The sequence below is a fragment of the Saccostrea echinata genome, unplaced genomic scaffold (genome assembly GCF_033153115.1).
Source record: "Saccostrea echinata isolate AGI-Se365-2 ecotype Australia unplaced genomic scaffold, CSIRO_AGI_Sech_v1 ptg000002l, whole genome shotgun sequence".
NCBI lineage: Eukaryota > Metazoa > Mollusca > Bivalvia > Ostreida > Ostreidae > Saccostrea > Saccostrea echinata.
In genome coordinates this window covers 14,329,423-14,347,746 of record NW_026889751.1, presented here as the reverse complement: position 1 = coordinate 14,347,746, position 18,324 = coordinate 14,329,423, and the positions used below count along the sequence as shown (strand labels likewise).

The 18,324-nt window shown below is 33.4% G+C and overlaps 1 protein-coding gene across 2 annotated transcripts in view; it reads left to right on the top strand.

The window, feature by feature from the left end:
* Positions 1-18,324, top strand: part of LOC133173331 (mitochondrial genome maintenance exonuclease 1-like) — a 210,552-nt gene that overhangs the window by 18,337 nt on the left and 173,891 nt on the right. The window contains exon 1 of one of the 2 annotated variants that reach the window (XM_061308331.1): positions 11,600-11,617. The exons of the other annotated variant lie outside the window; for it this stretch is intronic. The gene's annotated coding sequence lies outside the window, so the exon portion shown is untranslated. Of the gene's footprint in view, positions 1-11,599; positions 11,618-18,324 lie in introns of those variants that run through there. 2 annotated transcript variants of the gene reach the window in all.

The following is an 18,324-nucleotide window of genomic DNA, read 5'->3' as shown; positions in this document are numbered from 1 at the left end:
AGGCCATTGGGCCTCTTGTTTCTCTAAATTTTACACTGCAAGAGAAACATTTATATTTGTCCTCCATAATTTCTTTCGGTTTTATATTTTTTTAAGTATTATATTAAAAAACTCGTTTATTAGCGAAATATAACTTTAGTAATTAATTTTAATAAATATTGTACTGTGTTTATTTCCATGAACGCATCAATTTTCTTATGATTTAGCGTCGCCCACGTGGTGCAGTGGTTAGAGCGTCTGCTCTAGAGTCGCAAAGTAAGGAGTTGATCCTTACGTCGCGGGTTCGAATCCCACTGTGGGACGTGGAGACCGGTCCTTCAGATGAGACCGTATAAACTGAGGTCCCATGTGGCAGTAGGTGCTGGCACGAAAAAGACCCCTCACTGCTCAATGGCCCGAGCATAGGACAAAATTTGCAGCTTTCCACCGGCAAGTGGTGGCGTCTCCATATGAGTGAAAAATTCTCGAGAGGGACGTTAAACAACATACAATCAATCAATCAATCTTATGATTTAGCATTAAGTTTGTTTTATTTAATTAATTCTGGTTCACCTCTTTAATATGCAAACTTAATAAGTACATTGCAGAAAAGAGGATGGTTATGCATTTTCTTTCTTTCTCTCTTTTGGTTGGGAGGCGAGGAGGGGGGGGGTACCAAGATCTTACTTGTGTATCTGTAAATCTGACATGGCTAAAGACCACCGGCAGTTGTTTCAGTAATTATACTATCGGGAAAAAAATATTAGAGAAACAAGTGACTGTGCTTAAGAATATTCATGTCTCCAGCGAGATTTAATAAAATAAAACATTTTATACCAAATGGTAGTTTTAACATTTAAACGTTTTATTAAAGAGTTTAATTTAACATTAGAATTCTATATGGAAGAATGGAAGAAAAACTGCGGGGAGAGGGGTATAAAGGATAATTAGCTCTCTACATGTACCTAAAATGAAACAATATACATGTACCCATCACCTTGTAAGTTCCTTCATTATAAAACTCGGTAGAGGGGAAATGTTATGTAATTTACAAATAGTCACGGCACAACTCACCACGCAATATTCGTGTATACATGTCCAAGTACATTATTACATGAAAACTCAAATATTTTTGAAAAATATAAATTAAAGCTGCCTGATTTATAAAACAACTGATATGTAATTGTTATTTATAATTTATTTCTAAACTCTTTTTTATTAATTGTGACTGCCGAACAATCCACTGATCACGGAAATTTAGGTCGATTAAAAATAAAATCCACGGGTATTATGTGTACCAATTAAATAAAAAAAATAATAAGCATTTAATATCACAAATTTAAACTCAATCGTTATTCTCGGGTGTATTTTATCCATGATTGACAAAAGATAAAAGCAGAACAAGTTTTCAGTTCCCTGCCCGTGGAGCCCGTGGTCGCTGTTGTACATGTAAATGACCTTGATCACAGTCGCACATTGCAAATGGAAAGTTGAAGATTTAAATATTCCAATATATTTTACATGTAAGTGGTGCATCCGATGCACCATATCAATTAAGTATTTATTTCTTTATACAAAAGAAAGTCAATTTTGCTTTTTAGGCGGAAGCGCCTATTATAATTGCTTTGATGACCTTCTACTTCAAGGTCATTTTTGCCCTTTTCTTTGGTACTCCAAACGGATGTTACTTAAACTAAGGGCATACAACAGTGCCTTTGTTAATTCAATGCATGCAAAGGTGTGAAGTCAGGGCAGGAATCCACTTCTCGCTTGAACGCACACAGCCATCTGGCCAGGTAACATGCCTCGGTTAGGGGATAGGAAATAACACGAGTTATGTTATAATATGAGAAATGGGCTTGGAAAAAACAAAGTATGTAGTTACCTACTTTTAATGATGCAGTTACATGACATTGTATGTTTGAGGCCAGGGTCAATTAAAAGTTTTAAATGAGGTATAAGCATTCTAGTTTAATTTTTTCTCACGATCAAGTTGAATAGATTATTTTCCAAATAAATACAATGCTATGTACAATATTTTTCCAGTACTTTATTTCAACCTCCCTTGAAAAAAATATCATGTTTGTTGTTTGTCATACTCAAATGACACATTTTAATCCAAGCAGGACAAAAATATCCACTCTTTGGCTCAAAACTTTTAGTATAAAAATTCCTGGGCATGCAACAAATAGATTAATACCTATTACTTTTATTTTTAAAGTAATATATCTTATTTCTTGATTAAAAATCAAATGTAAATGCATGTATATTTTTATTTTATGTATCTAAATAATTGTCATGTTAGTGTGTAAATTGTGTTGTTATTCTTATGAATTGAACAGAAATTTATGAATTTACTTACCTTTTAATTGCGTAAATAAAGATTTCATTATAATGATAGTTAAAGTACATAAAGTAAATGTTTTTAATATCAAAGACACAGTAGAGAGTGTCCTCATGAAAATTTGCCGCACATAAAGTGCCCTTTTGATTCTGGATTACCATGCCCTTTTTAGGGTCTAAATTTAACACTTTCAGGAGTGATGTGTAATAAAGTAAAAAAAAAAAAAAAAAAAGTTATGTACTTTTGTTTTGTTTGTACACACACACACACTCATATACACAGAGACCAGCTAAAAATCACATTTTGGCTTATTTTGTCTTCTTGTCAGTCCGAATGACTGGCTATAAAAAAGTTAACTTTTTCACAATTCTGCTTACCCTTATTTTATAAAGTGGGATTAAAAGGAATTGACCTGATATATGATACAAACAATTTTTAAAAAATCATGAAAATAACAACTTCATATGTTTATATGAGTAAGTAGAATGAATAAGTTAAGCCATATATTTCTTTGAAAATTACCAATTCATGAGCAGTCTTTGAAAATTATCAATTCATGAGCACTTAACGGTGTCTTGGTATTTAACAATTTATGAAAATTTGGAACACATATGAGAACGTTGAACACAACTATATATGAAAACTTTGAACACAATTATATGATTACTGTGAACACCGAAGTTGAATTTTATTGAATTAATATAAGAACTTTGAACATACCCAATCAAGATTTGGATTTAATCAATTTAATTTATGAAAACTTTGAGCAATATATGCCTTAGAAATTCAACAATTAATGAGAAGTCTGTTCAGTACGTGCCTTTGAAATTTAACAAGTCATGAGAACTTGAACGATGTCTTTGCAAAATTTTAACAGTTTATGGAACTTTGATGAGTGTCTTTGAAATTTTACAATTTAGAACTTTAAACACAATTATTTGAGAAATTTGAACACAATTATAAAAGAACTTTGAAAACAGCCTTTGAGAGTTATTTTTGATAATTTCATCTCGTATGTCAACTTAAAAAAAAAAAACCCAGCAGATTCAATTGTCTGAACTCTAAGTTAGGAAGAACACATTAATTCAACTAAGCATGCACAGATTTTTTTCCCCAATCAGTAAATAAATTTGCAATCATGCTTCCGCCTATCAGTACTATCAGTACTTTGATTAACACACGGTACCGACAAATATTGAAATTTAAAGCTTGCGTTTTTGAAATGCGCCCCCCCCCCTCTCGGTAATTTCTAATCCTGCGTTCGTAAATGCATGTGAATTATACTCATATTTTTCAATTATTAATCAACCAATGCTATGTGTTAGAAGACTATTAATGACATACAGTTTCAATTAAAATTATTTAATACAATCTGGTAATAAATAGACAAGAGCGGAGTCCTGATAAAATTTCATTTGAAATTTCGTTTGTTGCTTTCTTTGGAAAATAAAATAAAAAAGATATGATCACTCCGATTGTGCATTAAAATCAATTCATTCAAAATGTTGCATATACACTGTAATTACATGTAATTAATTTGAATAAATTTCCTGTCCATCTTTATATTTGAGAGAAAAAATAAAGAAAAACAAATTAAATATACATTACCGCGTAATTGTATTTTGTTGCTCTCATACTTTTTTTTTAATTTTCACTCTTAAAATACATCCAGTATAATATCTCCGAATAATATTAGCTATAAACAACACTATTTGACACCCTGACTCATTGATAGCTGCACGGTTTACATGAAACGCTACACGGTTTGCACAAAACGCTGCACGGTTTACACGAAACGCTACACGGTTTGCATGAAACGAAAAGCGCACGAAAGTTACAAGCTTTTTTGGGGTAGTAGCACATTTCAGGGTCTGTAACATCTACCGACAGATATCTTATTAAATCATGATTGCCTACCATTTTTTGTAACTCACCACTAATCTCTGCAATTATGGCTGCAAGGTAGATTGATCCTCTGAATATATATATATTCTTCCTTCTTCATATTCTGTTATTTCCTTAAGAGGCTGACAAAGAATGACTACGCTTATTATATTACGTTAATATCGATCCTCCTACTCTATCAATTCACATTTCGAACGTGTTGCGCGTTTCAAGTTTGCACCTTTCGTCTTGACAAATGGAAACTTGGGTTCTTAAAAAATGTAAGGCAGAGCTAGGATAAAGTTTCGAATTCCCAATATTTTTATTTTAAAAAATAAAAAAGACTATATGAATAATTTTTCACTGGAATTAAATTTTAAAAATCAATATAATTTTTATCAATTAATGAATTTAAAGAAAATTTTTACGTCATCAATAAGCGTCTTCGTTTTGTATTATCATAACAAGTATGACGGACGAGGGAACCGGAGGACAACAACTGTGAAGACGTATGGGAGAATAGATGAAAAAAAAAATACGAATGTGGATCATGTCATAGATACTTCACAACCATCAATCTGTGTTGTATCATTTACACACGATGCATGGAAAAAGTATGACTTTTTAACTACATCAATATTTTTATATGGGGATAAAGCGTATCGACCCAAGAATAGTACGGTACAGTACGGATAAGACATAATATGTTGACGGTGCGACTGTTAGGGCAAGCGCAGATACCTTTTCAGTTTTAATTTACATCCGTCTCTTCAAACCACACGTGACATTTGGTACGTCGACCTAGACTGACGTCACATGACGTTGTATGTAAGTTGCATTACCAAATTGAAGCCTGAACAGTGCTAGTTTTAATGAAGAATATTTAATCTACTGTTTTTTTTTCTTGCAACATCCATTAAATCAATGTTATTTTATTTTTTGTTGAACTTTTGTTGCTACCGCGAGAACGTAGTCTGCGTCGAGATGCAATTCGCAGAGCATTATGGGACCACAGGTCACTGCGGAAAAAAATTCGTTTGGATCAATGTGCAAAGTCCGAATTTTCTCTTCGCCCAGGCGTTGCTTTAAGAGCTCGCAGTGATGAGCGGCACTCATATAATTTTTTAGTTGTAAATAAATATATGACGTGTTATAACGAAGATTGCGAAGTTTTTTCTTAATTGTTTCAGTTTTCTCACAACTTGCTTTAATTTTGACATTAGAGAAAATTTGGTCGAACAAAGTACGTTGCATCATGAAAAATGAGATTATTTAAAGCACATTTTCAATGTAACTGGTTAATTAAAATAATTAAGGAACATGGGTAATTTAATAAAAAAAAAAATTGCTGGCTATGATGATGCAGTGTGTGTTTAATTATAATCAAAACAACGAGATGTTTACAGATTTCATGATTTATATTTTTTCAGACAGTAGATAAATGAAAACATGTAATTAATTATCAGGTCCAGTACAAAGACTATTAATAGCTACGTAGGTATTTAAACCTACCCAAAGTAGATATTTTTACCTACTTCTTGCATTACTTGCATTTTGTGGCCAAACGGCTGAACGACAGAACATGGTGAGTACAAAATTTCTAAATACAGTCACACTGATGATGACTACAACAAAATTTTGGCCACAAATTGATTACGTCGTAAATTAACAATTTTGCATTAATTACTATGCAAAATTGTTAATTTATGAAGTAATCATTTTTTGGTCAAAGTTTTGTTGTATTCATCATTAGTGTGACTGTAGCAAGAAATTTGGTACTCACCATGTTGCGCCGTATGGCCACAAAATGCAAGTAATGCAAAAAGTAGGTAAAAATAGCTACTTTGGGTAGGTTTAAATACCTATGTAGCTATTAATAGCTACGTAGGTAGAAATAGTCTTTGGACTGGACCTGATTATACCAGAGGCTTGTTCAACACTGCATTTGCATGCAAAAGTTGTATTATGGGAGTTATGAGTGTTTTCTGGCAATAGCTTGTGTCAATTAAGTCTTCATGAAAATTCATGAACATTCATTAGGCCAGGTAAAATTAATCTTTAGATTCTCATCCCCGCCAGCCCCTCTGAAAGTGCCCCGCCCTGTTGTTATACCCCTGCAAACAAAGTTTAGGGGGGTATATTGGAATCAGAATGTCCGTCTGTCTGTCCGTCTGTCTGTAGACGAGATTTTGTCCGGACCATTTCTTGGAAACTGTTGCAAGGATTTCTCTGAAAATTTGTACACTTATTATTTGCCATATGAGGTGTGCACCTGGTATTTTCATCATGATTGGATAATTTTTTTGCATTTTACAGGTGTTTTTTCATTTTTATTATTTGGTTTTGTCCGGATCTGTTCCCAGAGACTATTGCATAGATTTGTATGAAAATTTGTACACTTATTATTTACCATATGAAGATGTGCACCTGGTATTTTCAACATTAGGCCAAAGTTTTTTTTTTCGTTTGGTTTATGATTCCGCCGACCCTAATTTTCACCAATCATGAAAATAAAAATAATGTCTTTTTCCGACATATTTTTCCGGATTTTTCTCAGCTGAACTGGTGGGTTTTAAATTTTAGAATGCATCTTAGTCGAATAAGCGCTTATAAATATATGAGACCCTTACAAACATTTAGGTGACCGTAAATAAACACATGTGCAGACCAAAAATGGCGGTTCTGTCATGTAACAGCTGTGTAACAAGATAAGCAATGACATACACTTAAAGAACTTTTTCTGCATGGAAAAGTGAATAAAATCTTGGATGCATGATCCCTTTCTCCAATTGCAATGTCTCAATTGGCTAAATTCATACCGTAATATTGGAGAGTGTATATGCCCAACCCTGATCGACCTAGCAGACACGGATACACCTATAGATAATAAGAATTTATCAGTGCCTTCTCAGGGGCCGAAGTTCGGCCCATTCCCGATTGAAAATGAGTTCAGTTTTTTCCCAATTTGGCAGTATTTTTTCTCAATTGGTGAACAATGCTTTTATTTTTAATTATCTTGGAAAAACACTAGGTAAAATTGTCAGATTGTCTGTAATTTTCATATATTTAACTCATTTAGCAAAGCTACAGTCATAACACATGTTTAAAAACACTGTAAAAACATCGCCAACTTTTAATCCGAATTTCCTCCGTTTTTCTAAAAATGATGATATTGTGTAATTATATAGATTTATTAAGTTATTTCCACCTATTCAATTGATCTTTGAGTGAATGGTAAGGACTTTAGGCATTATTTCAAATAGAAAAATATATTTTCAATGCATTAATACATATTAAAAGAGGACTTTTAGAAAATGTGTACTTAGTATTTATGCAGGAGGTTTATAATCTCCAGAAACAGATATCATATGATCTAAATTGAAATCTCATACACACATGTACAACCCTACGTTGTATAACTGCTTTACACTCATTGAAGTCCAATTTACTTTCATTAGTCTATTACATGTATTCATAATTGATCTTGTATGATGAAGATGGATCATATTTAATTGTCGTTTGGTTGCCCAAATTAGAGTTCATGCTGAAATGTTAAATGAATTACCCCTGAATACAGGAGTTAAGTAACATTTTAAATTTTTTTCCAATTTCATCAAATAGCGATAATTTATTCCCAATTCCCCAAAAATGGTGTTTCCCAAAATAGGCTGATAAATCCATGGATAATAGTTAGACCAGTTTAGTGTTGAGAGATACATCTTAGTTGAAGTAACGCTGACTGGTATTTCACTGGATAAGTTCAAATGTGTATAAAACATTTGTTAATTTATAGAAGTAAATTCAATATACAAATCTTTGCAAATTTCATACTCAATTGAGATCAAAGCCCTGAATTACTAAGAAAATAATGAGCATTGCCTACTGTGCAGGTACATAACAAAAATATAAAGAAGGACTTGATTAAGAAATTATTAGGCTTTTGTGCCACAGGTTGAACATTATATAAATTTGATAGCTGCATGATCAAATTATTATAACCTTTATTTCAATGTCAATTACTTTTGATATTGTTAAAAAATTAAATTGTATTTTTCTTCAATCTAAATTAATTTAAATTTGGATCCTTATTTTTAGTTTGTGGGCATACCGAGGTTTATAACACATCACTTATCACTGAAGAGCACAAAAAGAAGTTGAACATCATGAACCATGCACTGATTGACAAACAAAAATCAGAACTATATGTAAATGAGAATGACATTCAGTCTAAAGTTAGAAATGAATCAAAATTAAATAAAAAGAGTTATGTGATCTAGACAATAAAACTTAAAAGTACTATTGACGTGTATTATTTTTATTAAAATAATTAACATTGCTGGTATTTTAAAATGAAACTGTTGAATCCTAAATTATTTTTATTTTTATTTTTCGACCACCCAATGCATTTTTTTGAGACAGAAAATCGTAAACCAAAAAAAATAAAAACTTTGGCCTTATTTGATAATTTTTCTGCATTTTACAGGTGTTTTTTTTTTTGTTTTTTTTTTCATTTTTATTGACTTGGTCATTTCGGGTTCATGTCTAAGGTTTGAAACATAGAATCTAGAACAACTGTACAAAAATGTGAACTACAGCTTAAAACTACTTATCAGAACTAAAAAAAAAAAATCACAAAATATTAAAAACAGTTTTTACATTACACAGCAGATAGTGTAAATGTATTTGTCCCTTTGGAGTAATGAGTGGACATGCATCCAGTTAAAGATTAATTAATGAGTTCAGTGTGGGAAGTTGTTAGGGCATCTCTGATCAAGCAGGTCTTATCTATATCTCCTGGGAATTGGGCAGAAAGAAATAAAGATCTCTGTTGTCTAAGCCTCTTAATTGTAATTTATGTCTGTCAAAATACATAGTTACTGAAACCAGCCTTTTATTTTTAAAATGAGTTTGATATAAAGGTATTAAGATCAATTTGACTTTGTTTAATTAATTCTGATATTTTTTTTCAACATTCAATCAATTTGCAGAGTGTCATGTCTCACAAAGATGACAGATAGCTGCAAACTATTTTTTCAATGTAATTAAAAACACTGTAATTATTAGTATTGATGTTTTATTAGGCTGCACATTAGTTTCATTCATTAGAAAAAATATAATGAGTAATTAAATTTTCACTCTAAATGTTTAAGCAAGTTGTGAACACCTCTCACATCTAGAAAACAGTAGTGATTTGGTACCTTCTCTGAAAAACCCAGCGTGGGTATTTGTCCCATTTGGACAGTTCTAGTTTTTTATTTTGCTTTTTGGGTGCCAAACCTATTATTTTCATGTATTTTTATGCAGCAAGAATCTGGGTCAAAATTTAAGAGTTATCTCCCGTCTGTACTAAAAGTAGTGGCGCTATTTATAGCAAAAAACCTATGTGAAGAATGGAGAGAAATCGGCAATAAAAGCAGTTTAAATATGTAAGGAAAAGATAATTTGTCAGTAAAGAAAAGGCAGAAAAGCAAAAATAACTTATAATCACATCTATATACCATCACTGGCATGGGCAAGTTTTTAACGTTTAAAGAGATTTTAACCAAGTAAAAACAGACGAAGAAAATACACATGGTCAAGTATTAAATAACGATCTCCAGTTGTATGTGATTTTGCATTAAAAAAAAATAAAACATCGTCCAAAGATTTTAGAGAATAATAGTGCTAAGGAAATGTTAAATCTTAAAACTGTTCAGGCCTAGGCTTTTCAGTAGAATATTTTACAGATTTACACAATCCTGTTTTGCAAATATGATATATTTTCATGTCAAACATGTCATGTCTCAAGAATGATTGAATGTATGAGGACAGTGGAAATCTGTGATATCTATATATCACACAGAACAGAAGGAGTTGTTGGTAAAACTATAAGGTATTTGGGGAAAGGCCGATGAGAAAACATGCATATGCAATTTATTAGGATCAGCACCTCATTTTGTTTGGCGTGTGCCGTATCTGTGTACTTGATAATTTGTTAATAAAAACTATAAATATTTTAATTTTCTATAACAAGAATCTTTTGTAGATATTTAAAAGAATATGAAAACAATAAAATCTATTCATATTGGCATTAACATAATGTAAAAATTACATGTACGAAAGTTTTGTTGATATTTTCAATTATAAAAAATAAAATCCGCCCACCCACCCCAATTTTTTAGCAAATTAGGATGAGAATCTAAATTTTAAATTTATGTGGCCTTACCTTGAACTAAACGTTTTTTTCTGTTTTTAAACTGAAAATTACGTATATTCATATATATTCATCATTCATGAACTACATTTTATGAATATATTCATGAATAAAATTCATGAACCATCTTTATGAACCAGTCATGAATACATCATGAATTTTCATGAACGATTCATCAAAGTTCCTGAAATTATGAATTTCATCTCGCAGGGCCAGCCACCCGAGGAGCTCCGAGTGCCGACCTGCTTGTCAGAGTTTATGGAGACAACCGCCATTTTGGACCCACTTCAAATTTTAATATGCCAATATCTAGAGTTTGGATTTATCAATTTTTAAACAAATTATATATTAAGCCTTTTTGGAAATGCCTCTATTAACCCTACTAATATCAAAGAAAAATATTGCAAAACAAAAAAAGTTAGAAAATTCAACTTTTTAAATTCGCATCCGTTAATGACCAGAAGTACCGATGACAAACGAAAGGTCATGTCCCGGCTAGGATTTTTCATGATCTATAATCCCTTAAAGTTTCACATTGATATCTTTTACCGTTCTTGAGATTATCTGCAGACAAAATGTCTTTTTAAATTCAGAAAATGGTCAGTAACTTGGCACTGGAATTCTAAGATAATCTAACTATCCCCCCCCCCCCCCCCCCCAAGTGAGGTATTCGAGATTTCTGTGTTCGAGATACCGCGGTTTTTTAAATCATAAATAAACGGCCGGGACCGTTGATTTACTTTGAGATATCCATGGTATTTGACATATCTGTGTTTGAGATACCCAAGTTTACCTGTAATAAGAAACAGTAGAATCACTAGAATCACAGTAAGGTCTTACATGAAGACGGAAGACTTTAAATATCTTTAAAAATCTTCTTCTCAAGAACAACAAAGCCATAATTAGTCATATTGATATGGAAACATCCTCAGGTAATGTAGATTCAAGTTTGTTCAAATCATGACCCCACCCCCCCACCCCTCCCCAACCCGCCAGGGTAGGGTAACAGACATCTTTAAAATTCCGTTTTCAAGAACAGCAAAACCATGATTAGTTATATGAATATAGAAGCATCCTCAGAATGTTTAGACTCAATTTCATTCAAAACATGGCACCTGGGGATAGGGTATGCCTAGAACAGGTGATCAAAGCTTTACATATGACTATATAGAAGAAGGAATCTGCTGACAAAGAACAACAGGGCCATATTGACTCAGGTGAGCATTGTGGCCCATGGGCCTCTTGTTATTCAATCTGATTAAAATCAGATCCTTTGATCCGCTCACATAGATCGCTACACAAGGTGTAGCGGATCTATGTGAGTGGATCAAAGGATCTGATTTTAATAAGATAGATTTTTTATTCTGTTGAAAATACAATTTACCACACATTAAAATTTTCATACTTACTTCAGATTAGATTTAATTTCAAAGAATATTTTAAAGATTTTTTTTTCAAATATCCTTTAAAAAATATTTCCGGTATGAGGTACACTAATTAATGTACCCTGTAAACGGAAAATTGACACCTTTTGAATAGAGTGTCATCAAAACACACAATGCCTCTAAGGTTATGTAATTGTTAAAACAATGTATTGTTTTGAGAAGTGCTGTCTTTCTTCTGACTGTGTTTATGAAACAATTAATTGAGCTGGTCTAGCTTGAGCTGACGTTAACAAATCCACTGCACTAAAAAGAATGGCAATAGAAGACAGGCATTCTTCTTTTAACATAGCAAAATATACTTATTGTCCAACCCTATTTACAAGTTTGTCAATGCATTTAATTGTTGTCATAATTTAAAGTACTAGATCTACATAATCTTTAAATGTCTTATGAAGTTAATATTAGTTTTTAGCTCACCTGAGCTGAAAGCTCAAGTGAGCTTTTCTGATCACATTTTGTCCGTCAGTCCGTCCGTCTGTCTGTCCGTCTGTCTGTAAACTTTTCACATTTTCGACTTCTTCTCAAGAACCACTGGGCCAATTTCAACCAAACTTGCCACAAAGTATCCTTGGGTAAAGGGGATTCAAGTTTGTTCAAATGAAGGGCCATGTCCTCTTCCAAGGGGAGATAATTAGGAATTAGTGAAAAAATAATGGCATCATTTAAAAATCTTCTTCTCAAGAACCATAGGGCCAGGAAAGATGAAACTCATGTGGAAGCATCCTTAGGTAGGGTAGATTCAAGTTTGTTCAAATCATGAGCCCCGGGGTTAGGGCGGGGCCACAATGGAGGATCAAAGTTTTACATAGAAATATATAGGAAAAATCTTTAAAAATCTTCTTCTCAAGAACAGCAAAGCCGTGATGAGTCATATTTATATGGAAGCATCCTCAGGTAGTGCAGATTCAAGTTTGTTCAAACCATGACCCCCGGGGGTAGGGCAGGGCCACAAGTGAGGATCAAAGTTTTACATAGAAATATAGGTAAAATCTTTAAAAATCTTCTTCTCAAGAGCAGCAAAGCCATGATGAGTCATATTTATATGGAAGCATCCTCAGGTAGTGTAGATTCAAGTTTGTTCAAACCATGACCCCCGGGGGTAGGGCGGGGCCACAATGGAGGATCAAAGTTTTACATAGAAATATATAGGAAAAATCTTTAAAAATCTTCTTCTCAAGAACAGCAAAGCCATGATGAGTCATATTTATATGGAAGCATCCTCAGGTAGTGCAGATTCAAGTTTGTTCAAACCATGACCCCTGGGGGTAGGGCAGGGCCACAAGTGAGGATCAAAGTTTTACATAGAAATATATAGGAAAAATCTTTAAAAATCTTCTTCTCAAGAGCAGCAAAGCCATGATGAGTCATATTTATATGGAAGCATCCTCAGGTAGTGCAGATTCAAGTTTGTTCAAACCATGACCCCCGGGGGTAGGGCGGGGCCACAATGGAGGATCAAAGTTTTACATAGAAATATATAGGAAAAATCTTTAAAAATCTTCTTCTCAAGAACAGCAAAGCCATGATGAGTCATATTTATATGGAAGCATCCTCAGGTAGTGTAGATTCAAGTTTGTTCAAATCATGATCCCCGGGGGTAGGGCGGGGCCACAATGGAGGATCAAAGTTTTACATAGAAATATATAGGAAAAATCTTTAAAAATCTTCTTCTCAAGAACAGCAAAGCCGTGATGAGTCATATTTATATGGAAGCATCCTCAGGTAGTGTAGATTCAAGTTTGTTCAAACCATGATCCCCGGGGGTAGGGCGGGGCCACAAGTGAGGATCAAAGTTTTACATAGAAATATATAGGAAAAATCTTTAAAAATCTTCTTCTCAAGAGCAGCAAAGCCATGATGAGTCATATTTATATGGAAGCATCCTGAAGTAGTGTAGATTCAAGTTTGTTCAAACCATGATCCCTGGGGGTAGGGCGGGGCCACAAGTGAGGATCAAAGTTTTACATTGAAATATAAAGGAAAATATCTTCTTCTGAAGAACTGCAAACCATGATTAGTCATTTTGATATGGAAGCATCCTCAGGTAGTGTAGATTCAATTTTGTTCAAATGGTGACCCCCAGGGGTAGGGTGGGGCCCAATCGGGTATGGAAAGTTTACATAAGAACATATAGAAAAAATATTTCTTCTCAAGAACAGAAAAGTTATGTTTAGTCATATTGATATGGAAGCATCTTCAGGTAGTGTAGATTCAAGTTTGTTCAAATGATGACCCCTGGGATAGGGAGGAGCCACAATGGGGGATCAAATTTTTACAAAGGAATATATGGGAAATTTTTTTTAAAATCTTCTCAAGTACGACAAAGCCATTTGTTATATTGACATGGAAGCATCATCAGGTAGTTTAAAATTCAAGCCAATGTGCTCAGGTGAGCGATGTGGCCCATGGGCCTCTTGCTGTTTTGGTGAGGGAGTAAATTGCCCAAGAAGTTAATTGCTGTATGACATCAATAGTTAACACAAAAAGTGCATATATTGTACATGTTTTATCTTATTGGCAATCGAAAAGTTTGAACTTCCTATGAATAATAAAAAGATATGTAAATTATTTACAATGTCATACATACACGTAGTTGAAATAAAATTGAATTATCATTCATCATGTTTAGATTTCAAGGCGTGTTTATGAAAATGAATAGTTGCAAAGTTTTGTGATTTTATTTTTGAAAACCTCCAAAAGTAATGGTAATGGTAATGCATTAGTTTACTAAAGTAATGGTAACATAATGCATTACTTTAAGAAATTAGAGTAATAGTAATGGTAATTTAATGAATGCCCAAATTCTTGAAGTAAAGGTAATGTAATGCATTACTTTTCAATGTAATTCACCCCAAGCCTGATTGGTAGCAATAAAATCACAAACCCAAAGTAAAAACTACTAGCCCAAATATAGGGGGGGTGGGGGGTGGGGAGGAACAACTGATAATATTGAAAGAAAGAATTGCTATCTGTTTTTGTCCGTTGTCGCGCAATGTGCATTAACATTTGAACATTTTTAGCTCTTCTGAGCCAAAGACTCAAAGAGCTAATGCTATGGCCATTTGTGCGGTGTGTGTAAACTTTTTAGAATATGGGCCATAACTAAGAACCCCTTTGCCAATTATTGTCAAATTTGTCACAGGGTATCCTTGGCCCAAGGGCTCTCGTTTATACTAAAACTAGGGTTGTGACCCTTAAATGAAGGGAGATAATTAGCAAAATAGAAACACAAGTACTGGTTGCTAAAAAATCTTCTTCTCAAGAACCACTGGGCAGATTATCACAAAAGGATGAGGATCAAGGACCAACCTGGGGGCGACTAAGGCGAAATTGTCGCCTTTGAGCTCCAAACTTCGCCGTAAATTATCACGAAAGAGAAGTTTAAGTCGCCTTAATATTTTCAACCCCTTTATTGAAAATCATAAAAATCGGATATCTGTTAAGAAAAAGTGGTAATATCGTCACTATTTTATATATCTGGTGTTATAACTCCTGAAATAACTAAGTGAAACAGCAGGGCACTTGCACCTGTTCCACTGCTAATGACCACTGCATCGAATACTCTGTGGGAACTCCTCTAGAATTTACGCTTCCAGGTATGAAAAAGTCCATTAATACAAGTTATACACAGCAAGATGCAAAACAGCTGGGCAGCTATCGATGTCATGCCAAAGAAGTTGAAGATGATTTTAGATCTTTTATTGTCAAATGATTAATTCATGCTGTGAATACAGACATATTTTTACTGTTAAATTGTAGAGTTATTAACTGTGTAAGAGATTACACATTTATGATAAACATAATTCCTTCAATTGGCATGCAGTAGTGCATCAAGACTTAGTTTGTTTTTGTTTTGTTTTTTTTTTAAAGTATTTTTTTTTAAAGAATTTAATATTGAAAACGAACTTTGAAAGAGAAAATAACAAAATTATGACTATGCCAAGAACCTGAAAATATAAAATACGATGAGAGAAAAATGTGTGAATCATTAAACAGTTATTGTGCATATTATAAGATATACCTTTGAACTTTATCAATTAGAAACTTTTAGATGTCACTGAATTATTTTTTCTCTCTGCTAGATATTTATATACCTTGTAATTGGAAAAATATCAAGCAATTATTTTTTCTTAAAGAATCTTTCGTCTCTTTTTTAAGTATTCTTACTAGGATGTTTTAATAATACAGATAAATTATTGAAATTTTAATAATGATCAATGTGCGCCACACACGCCAAGAAGTCTCCCTAGAATTTTAAACTTCTCCCTAAATTTCTCTGAGGGAGAAGTGAAGTCTTCCTAAATTTTGGGTCTAGGTTGGTCCCTGAGGATATGTTGTAGATTAAAATTTGCACAGGGATTTACCCTTGGGCAAAGGGCATGGTCTCAAGGTCACTTCAAAAATATTTTGGGTACTAATTGGCTAAGAATCATCAAACTTTGTCAGTTGATGCATCTTGGGTCCTTGGAGTAGGAAAACTAAAAAGTAGGTCACAGAAATCTACTTTTGAAAATTTATGGCTGTGTTTAATATTTTCGGGTACCAGTTTTATCAGTTGATGCATCAGTTGATCAGTTTTATCAGTTGATGCATCTTGGGTCCTTGGAGTACGACAACTGAAATGTAGGTCACCGTGACCTACTTTTGAAATTTTATGGCTGCATTTACTATTTTCCGGTACTATTTGGCTTAGAATCATCAAAATTTGTCAGTTGATGCATCTTGGGTCCTTGCAGTAGGTCAACTGAAAAGTAGGTCACAGTGACCTATTTTTCAATTTATTTGACTATAATTAAATATTTCGGGTACCAATTGGCTTAGAATCATTAAACTTTGTCAGTTGATGCATCTTGGGTCTTTGGAGTAAGTCGACTGAAAACTACTTTTGAAAATTTATGGCTTTAATTAGATATTTCAGGAACTAATTGTCTTAGAATCATGAAACTTTGTCAGTTGATGCATCTTGGAGTAGGAAAACTGAAAAGTAGGTCACCCTGACCTACTTTTGAAATTTTATGGCTGTATTTAATATTTTTCTGGTTCTATTTGGTTTAGAATCATCAAAATTTGTCAGTTGATATATCTTGGGTCCTCGCAGTAGGTTGACTGAAAAGTAGGTCACATTGACCTACTTTTCAATTTATATGACTATAATTAAATATTTCGGGTACTGATTGGCTTAGAATCATCAAACTTTGTCAGTTGATGCATCTTGGGTCTTCAGAGTAAGTCGACTGAAAAATAGGTTACCATGACCTACTTTTGAAAATTTACTATTGGCTTAGAATCATCAAACTTTGTCAGTTGATGCATCTTGGATCCTTGGAGTAGGACAACTGAAAAGTAGGTTACCCTGACCTACTTTTGAAATTTTGTGGCTCAATTTAATATTTTCAGGTACTATTTGGTTTAGAATCATCAAAAATTGTCAGTTAATACATCTTGGGTCCTTGCAGTAGGTCGACTGAGAAGTAGGTCACCGTGACCAACTTTTCAATTTATACGACTATAATTATATATTTCAGGTACTAATTGGCTAAGAATCATCAAACTTTGTCAGTTGATGCATCTTGGGTCTTCAGAGTAGGTTGACTGAAAAGTAGATCACCATGACCTACTTTTGAAAATTTATGGCTTTAATTAAATTTTTCAGGAACTAATTGGCTTAGAATCATTATACTTTGTCAGTTGATGCATCTTGGGTCCTCAAAGTATGTCATCTGAAAAGTAGGTTACTGTGACCTACTTTAGAAATTTTGTCATTATAATTAAAAAATGTTTTAGGTATTAATTGGCTTAGAATCATCAAATGAAATATATGGAGATAACGAACAGTATTCAAACTTAGTTGATGCATCATGGGTCCTCAGAGAATGACAAGTGATAAGTAGGTCACCATGGCTTAGAATCATCTTGGGTCCTCAAGAGTGTTCCATCTAAAATGTAGGTCATAATGACCAACCTTTGGAATTTCAAGGCTTTATCTAAATATACAGGATACTTAGAGGCTTCAAATAAAAGTGATAGGTTGTACAGTTTATCAGAAGAGCGATTCAAGGCCCTTGGGCCTCTTGTTACAGTCCCTGAAATGTTCTACTTTATCACTTGAACGGTGAGCGAACACTCAATGAACGGTGAACAAACGCTGAACGAACACAGAGCGAAGGATGAGTGAACGATGTGTGAATGCTGAACGCAACTTGGTGAATGATGTGTGAAGAGTGAACGGTGAGCAAACGCAGAACACGAATGGAGTGCAAACGCAAAGCAAACGGTGAACACAAGATGAACGATTTATTTGGAATGCTTCTGATCTTTTCCTTGCATTGAAACCATTCTATTGTATTCTAATGTCAGGTGCCAAAAAATAAATAAATAATAAATAAATAAACAAATCGATGATTAAATAAATAAATGCTACAAAATTTTCTTAAGAGAGATGATATGCACATTAAGTATCTTTCTTGTGTGATGTTTAA